A 7887-nucleotide genomic window follows, 5' to 3' on the forward strand; every position below is an offset into this window, starting at 1 on the left:
GCTCAGAGTGACTTGCAATATAAAATACTGTAAATAAATAAAACCAATACAAAATTAAACACACAGACACAGACACACACACACACACACACACACACACATGCACACACCTAAAAGGTGGCCTAACACATCCTGCCTACTAAAGGAGCCCATTCATTCTTATTTGCTTGTGGAGTTGTACAACCACAAGCATTTATCCTGATTTCATCCTGATTTGCTTCTGCACCATTTATACATCTTCCTGTTAATCAACCATCTATCCCACACTTTTAAATAATGCACTTCCCTGTGACTTTCCTAACCACAAAAGGCCTGCTGTTTATTTTTAAGTAGATTTGTTGCACCAGAGTGCTTTAATCCACTTTTAATTGCATGAAGCTACATCTCCAGGAATCAGAATTGAATCCCTCCTGCAAAATACTGACACAGTCTGGATGCAACTTCAGGCAGCAAAATGTCTTACGCCAGCCCAGCACATACGGTAGAGGAGATGTTATCAGTGGTGGCTGGTTGGTGTTGGGACTGGTAGGGTGTAAAGTGAGGAGACAAACAGCAGGGGGAGCTAGAGCCAGTGACAGGCAGAGCCAACTCCCTGCTGAGTTCTACAAGGGCAACACTGAGATTAAGGGGCTGGCAGCCAAGGCCACTCTCTGGACTGCTTGTAAGTAAGAAGGCAGGCAAGTGGAGGCTGGCTTAGGGTAGACTAGGGTGGTGACACAGTGCCCCGTCCGCCCAAAGGGACCAGCCTCCGTGGGATGTTCTACCATCATCCATCGGCAAAGATGGCTTTAAAAAACCTCCTTGTCAAAGGCAGTATGCCTCTCTGAATGCCAAATGCTGCATGCAAACAAAAGGAGATGGTCCTCACATTTGTGCCCCCACTCATGAGCTTCTTGGGACATCCAATTTTATCATCCCAACAACCCTGTGAGGTAGGTGAGGCTGAGAGACAGGCCTGATCTACACACAGCCACATAAAGTGGTAGAATGCAGAGGTGGTGGAGAGGGATGCTTGTATTGTTCTCCCATGTACCAGAGAAAGCTAGCACATCAGGGTTGATCTCAAGCATGTGGATGAGTGCAATTTTCTCTTAATATACACATTTTTATTTGCAGATTTGCCTTTTATAAACAGTTTTGCAAAGCAATTTCCCCATATGTATGCTATTTGCACTTTTGTATGCATTTTAATACACACTTCCCTCTAGTATGTGCATTTTACGACACGTTGCTTCGCTGGAGAACTGCACTGGAAAACTCAAGGAAGTGTTTTGGTTTGCATATTGTTTCGGAAAGTGCCAGTTAGGTTTGCCCAAACCTAGCAAACACAAAAGGAGCTCTGGAGTCTAGCTTTGCAGCAGCTCCAGACAGCTGCCCCCATCCTCCCACTTGCCTGCAGAGAAGGTGCTCTTGCCAGCTTCACACTCTCAAGGGGGTTGAGCTGAGAGTTCATCACTTTTCCACTTTGTGATTTTGGATGGCTGGGATCCTGACTGCCCATTTAAGGTAAAGGACCCCTGGACAGTTAAGTCCAGTCGAATTCGACCAAGGGGTGCGGCACTCACGTCTACCTTCAGGCCGAGGGAGCCGGCATTTGTCTGCAGACAGCTTTCTGGGTGATGTGGCCGGCATGACTAAACTGCTTCTGGCAGGTAGAAATAAACTTATTACTCAGAAGTCCCAAAGAATCCAGAATGGAAGCTGGATTGGGTTTAGACAAATCTGCAGAAGGCAGATCTCTCAAAAGCCTTTTATCTTGGCAGCTAAGCAGAACCTCCATGGACAGAAGGGGGCTATCCCTGAGTATCAGGCGCTGGGGACAACCTCCCTTCTGTACCCTGCTTTGGCGCTTTCCAAAGGTGCCTGACTCTTTGTTGTTGGATAAGAGGGCTGTGGGTTTGACCCAGTCAGATTATTTTTATGAGATGTTGTTGGCTGCATTCCTAAGATGCTGGCCTACTCTACTGCCTCTGCGTCTGGGATCATATGAACCCTCCCACAAACATAGCAGGAACTGGGTCAAAGTCCCCTCCCTGCACTGCGATTTGTTCCTTGGGTGCAGAACCTAGGGGCAGACCAATCTGTCAGTTTTGGTTCTTTTCAGTTCCTCGGTTTTCCCATTTCAAGTCCAGTTCACACCATTCCCACATCAGTTTGCTTTTTTTTTTAATCACACAAAAATTCCTGTGCACTTTCCTGTTCATTTCTCCCAATATATGAATTATTCTATGCAATTTTGCACACATTTCTGCAATCAATTTCCCCTGATGGAATGCATTCCTGCATTGTTTTCACTAACTTACATGCATTTTGATATATATATATATAGGGGGGATTGGAGAACATTGCAGGATTTGTAGCTGCGTGAATTTCAAAGGATATCTGCTTTTCAGTTTGTGTATTGGCTTGGAAATGATTAAGGCTGATTGGAAATGATTTGAAATGATTAAGACAAGTATGCATAAGCCCTACAACAGCCCAAATGAGTCCCCTCTAGCTCTTGAATCCAAACCGGAAAAGAGAGTGTGGGATCTCAGACATAGGGGCCAAATACGGCCCTTCACTCCTGTCTATTTGGCCCTTGGGGTGCTTTCCAGGCAACACCCCCTCATTAGCCACAACACCTCTCACCCATGCTGGATTAGGCCCATGGCAGGTGAAGAGCCACTACAGGGTTTTAGCCTGACCTAAGGTGGGCGGCGGCAGCAGGGGAGCATAACTGCATTGCACTCTATGTGGGGCCTCCTTTGCTCTCAGTCCAGAAATTGCAGTTAGTGCACAATGCTGAAGCATGAGCAGTGACAGGAGTAAGACCCTATCAGCATATTACACCCCTGCTCGGAAATCTGCACTGGCTGTTGATTTGTTACCAGGCTAGATTCAATGGGTTACTACCGGTATCAATATATAAAACTCTTAATAGCTTGGGAACAATCACCTCACCTCATATCTACTCACTTGACTGCTGCAGTTTCAGGAACTGGCACTTCTACAAGTGCCACATAATGCTTGTTCAGCACATTTAATCAAACCTATGCTCTGGAACTCGCTGCCTATTGAAATTAGACAGATCCCTTCGCTTTTGGTGCCTGCTGAAACCCTTTTGTGTTTAGGCAAGCCTACTTTGACAGGTAACGTTATTGTGTATATTTGCATTTAAAATCTGTTGATTTTTCATTATTTTGATCATTTTATTACATCTATCAAACCTGTTTTTACTATTTTAATTAATATTTTTAAAGTTTTTACGCAAACTACTTAGAGATATTATTTTGATTAAGCGATATATAATCTTGACATAAACCCACCCATATATATATATATATATATGGTAAAGGTAAAGGGACCCCTGACCATTAGGTCCAGTCGTGACCGACTCTGGGGTTGCACGCTCATCTCGCATTATTGGCCGAGGGAGCCGGCGTATAGCTTTCAGGTCATGTGGCCAGCATGACAAAGCCGCTTCTGGCAAACCAGAGCAGCACATGGAAACGCCGTTTACCTTCCCGCTGTAGCGGTTCCTATTTATCTACTTGCATTTTGACGTGCTTTCGAACTGCTAGGTTGGCAGGAGCTGGGACCAAGCAACGGGAGCTCACCCCGTCACAGGGATTCGAACCGCCAACCTTCTGATCAACAAGCCCTAGGCTCAGTGGTTTAACCACAGCGCCACCTGGGTCCCAATATATATATATACAGTCATACCTCAGTTTAAGTACGCTTCGGTTTGAGTACTTTCAGTTTAAGTACTCCACGGACCCATCTGGAACGGATTAATCCACTTTCCATTACTTTCAATGGGAAAGTTCGCTTCAGGTTAAGTACGCTTCAATTTAAGTCCTCCGCGGACTGTTTGGAACGGATTAATCCACTTTCCATTACTTTCAATGGGAAAGTTCACTTCAGGTTAAGTACGCTTCAGGTTAAGGACAGACTTCCGGAACCAATTGTGTACTTAAACCGAGGTACCACTGTATATATAGAGAGAGGAGAGAGCGAGCGAGCGAGTATATTATGAAGTGGGTTCCCAAAATACATGCTTGGGCTCAATATGGGTCCTAGGTGTGGAAACACTGAGGACTATGTATCTAGTATAACACCCTGAGCCTTACAGCAGCCAACCAGTTTCTTCTGGAAAGCTCAGAAGCAGGACATGAAGGCAATTGTCCTCCCCAGCAATTACTCTCTAGCAGCTTTCAATAGCGTATGACCTCTGATCATGGAGGTTCTCAGTAACTAGGGATGGACAGATCAACCTGTTTCTGACTCACATCAGTTTCACACGCTTTCATTCATAAGTCTCTTATGACCCATATCTGAATCATTCTGTGAAGGATAACTATTCTGATCCAGGAACTGCAAATCATTCTGGTTTTTCTTAAAAGTATGGAAATGAAAGTCTCAATCATCCCAACATATAACCATCATGACTTCTCCTCTATCTAATCCCCCTTTAAAGTAACCTAATTGGGTAGCCACCAGTGGCTCGTGTGTCAGTGATTTCTGCAAGCCAACTGTGTACAGTATTGTGTAAAGAAGGCCTCTGCTTTCTCTGAGTCTCCTCTTATCTGGTTTCATTGAATTGTCCCAGTTTCTAATGACCATCGTGAGGAAGAACTTATTTTTGTGCATTTTCTCCACACCAAGGACAGTTTAATACACCTCTATCTTGCCCTCCCTCTTTGTAGACTGCTTACACACCAGACATTTATAGCACATAGGCTTCCGGTTTAGCGCCAGCGCCGTCCGGTGGGGTCTGTCTCGATCTCCGAGGCAGCCCGTCTTTGCGAGGGGGGGGAAGCAGCGGGGGCGACGCTGCACCCCATAGAGCCCTATATCGAGCGTTATAGGGACGAAAAGTCTCAGCGGAGCCCCAATTCGGACTCCCCAACTCTCTGGTAGGCTCTAATAAGAGCTCCAGAGCGAGGAGGGTTGTAGTCGCGGGGCCATTTTGAGCACCATTGTTGCCTTCGCAAAGAGAAGCTCCGTTCCGGAGGCGGAGAGCGCTGAATACTTCCAAAGAAAAAGGATTCAAAAAATAGATTACCGTGAGTAAGAAGGCTAAAAAATTTTTTGGGGGGGGACTTAAATTTGGAGCGGGAGGAGATTTAAAAAACGGAAGCCGATCTCCCCCATATTGATTGAAAGTGGAAACAGTTAAGAAAATACCTATTGCCAAGTCATTTGTGGATTTGTTATATCTATGCATCTGCAAGAACTGTGCTGAAATCCCCCTTGGTGACAAGGTAGAGGGGAGAGTGTGAGATTTAATAAGAGAGAAGAGTCTCTTACTACCGCTGGAATCGGCGGTCCTGACGGATTCAGCAAGATTTGTGTAATAGGGAGTTCTGAAACAATGTTGATAAACTGAGCTGTAAAAGTTGCTTACGAAAACTCCCTTGGATTACAATTTAGAAACAAGTAATGGATTTTAATTTCTGAATACATTGTAACCAGTTTGGAAAAATGGCGATCGAATGAAAAATGCTAACACTTCCTGTGCTCTGGGATTGCACTGTGTCCTTGAGAGGAGTACAAAAATGTCAACATACGATTACACAGTTGGATTTAAAGAAAAAACTCTGAAACTCTTATGGGAACTTACTATTGGAACATATAAACAGATTGCTCAATTAGAGGAAACAAATCGACTTCTTCAAGGGGACAAGGGACAAAAAACGTTGGAACAAGAGAATAAACAAGAAACAGAAGGAAAGCGAGAAACATGTCAGATTTTGGATCAAGAGGAAGTCTGCAATGAGAAGAAAGAGGAAAAAGTTTTTGAGCACGTGAATCAGGGGAATGACGCTCCCATGGAAGGGGGAGCAGAAATTATGTCTGGACTTCAGAATACCCATAGGGAACAAAGACCGTGGGAGAGGTTTACCTACATTGAGTGGATGATACAAACAATAAAGGGGCAACAGCGAGGGAATGGAAAATTTGGATATGTAAAATTTCGCAGAAAGGGAGTGGGGTAAATGGAAAAAGGTTTCTTGTTTAAAGGCTGGCTAAAACGGTTTGAAACTGGTTTATGGACCATGGAATTTGCTGATCCGAGAAGGGAGGTGCCGTGAACAGGGGGGGAATAGGCTAAAATTAGAAGATAAGATTTAAAATGGAATAAGAAAATGATATATAGATTTTATAAAAGTATGAAAGTTCTTGCAGGAAAATTTAGGCAAGGGAGGGAAAGTAGAATAGAGATGTGTGCGTTTTTCTTTTTAGATTTGAAAGGAGATTATTAGTATAGCTGGGAAGAATGAATAATGGGATAGCGGGGTTCTCTAACCCTCCTCCCGTGGTCGTCTCCGTTCTGGGGTTCCCTGGTGGCAGAGAGGGACTCCCGGAGTGGGGGGGAGGGGGGGAGGGGGAGAACCAGCTGGAAAAAGAGCCATCTCTTCCTATCTTCCGTACCCTGGAGGCTCTCAGTGGCAGGGAGAGTTCTGGGGTGTGGGGAGAAGGAGGGGAATGGAAGGAGATATATAAGTAAACAAATAAAAAAAATTATTGATAATTTGATTAATTGGCTAAATGGACAATTTTAAATTAAATGAGATTAGAATGGTTGGTAAATAGTGAAAACTGTAAAGATGGAGTTGGCAAATGAAAATCAACAAAGGGGGGGGGTCTGGGGAAGCTCAATAGACAATGTTTAGGAAATTAGATAAGATTTGAATTTTTGATGTTATGTGTTTTGTTTTGTTTTTTTATCATATGCTGTGGGTTTTTTTTTCTTCTGTTTTTTTGTCATTATTTTTATTTTATTTTTAATTTTTTCTTATCGTTTTTGAATGTCAAAGTTAGACAACAGCTGGGTGGATATTCGCCTGTTCCTATCCTTGCCATCCTGGGACCTCTTGGTGGCAGAGGGAGGTTCAGGGGGGAAGGGCGGAGGTGGATAGAGACCCAACTATAAAATGAACCACATTTGATTGCCTTCCTCTCGGGGGGTTCTCTTGTGGGAGGAGAGAGCTCTGGGAGGGGGGTAGGAGAATGTGAAAAATATGTTATGTATGTGTATGGTCTTGTTATTATGTAAAATCTTATTATGTAAAATCAATAAAAAAATAATTAAAAAAAAAAGACATTTACAGCACATACACCCAATCCCAGAATCCTAGGAAAGGTAGTTTCCCCCTCATGGAGCTACAATTCACAGCACCTTTAGTAGACTATGGTTCCCAAAATTTTGGAGGAGAGATAAATGTGTTTTGAATGTGCTTTAAATGTATATTGTGTAGGCAGCCAAAGGCCTTCAGGTTGTTATCCTGAGGCTGATAATGCCATCACCACGAAGAACATAGAGGAAAGGCTGGAAGTCCCTGTTCCCTACACAGCATTTAATGAGGTTTGGCCAGGTCCTTTCAGAGATTGTCAAAAGCACCAGATTTTCTTCCTTGCCTACTTCTGGACACCCACCAAAGACCCATGGCAGCTGCACCAGGTCAGCCCTGTCCTAGATACAGTCTTGGAGGCATGTTTGGGGTGCTGCATCTGAGAATGTTAATTGCTGAGGGTCTTGGGGGGGGGGGTGATGCGGGACACCATTGAGGTTAGGCCAATAATGGCAAAGCAAATCCAGAAAGCAATCATAGCAAGGTCTCTGTGGTTGAAGGCTGGTGCTGAAGGCTTCTCCTGAACCACAGCAGGTTTACAGGACTATCAAATAAGCTGCTCCAGGCAAGAGAGAACTCAGCTCTAGCAAGCATCCCCAGTTCCATTGGCAATCTGGACACACGAACTGGGATGAGCCCGATCCTTCATACTGACAACTGGATCTTGATTCAACTGCTGTGGGGCTTTAACCACTATGTATTTTGGAAACCTGTTCACTGTGCATTTGGCCCCCCTCTTTAAGATATTGTAGCCAAATTTTGCATGCTA

This window comes from Zootoca vivipara, chromosome 6 (genome assembly GCF_963506605.1).
Source record: "Zootoca vivipara chromosome 6, rZooViv1.1, whole genome shotgun sequence".
NCBI classification, from domain to species: Eukaryota; Metazoa; Chordata; class Lepidosauria; order Squamata; family Lacertidae; genus Zootoca; species Zootoca vivipara.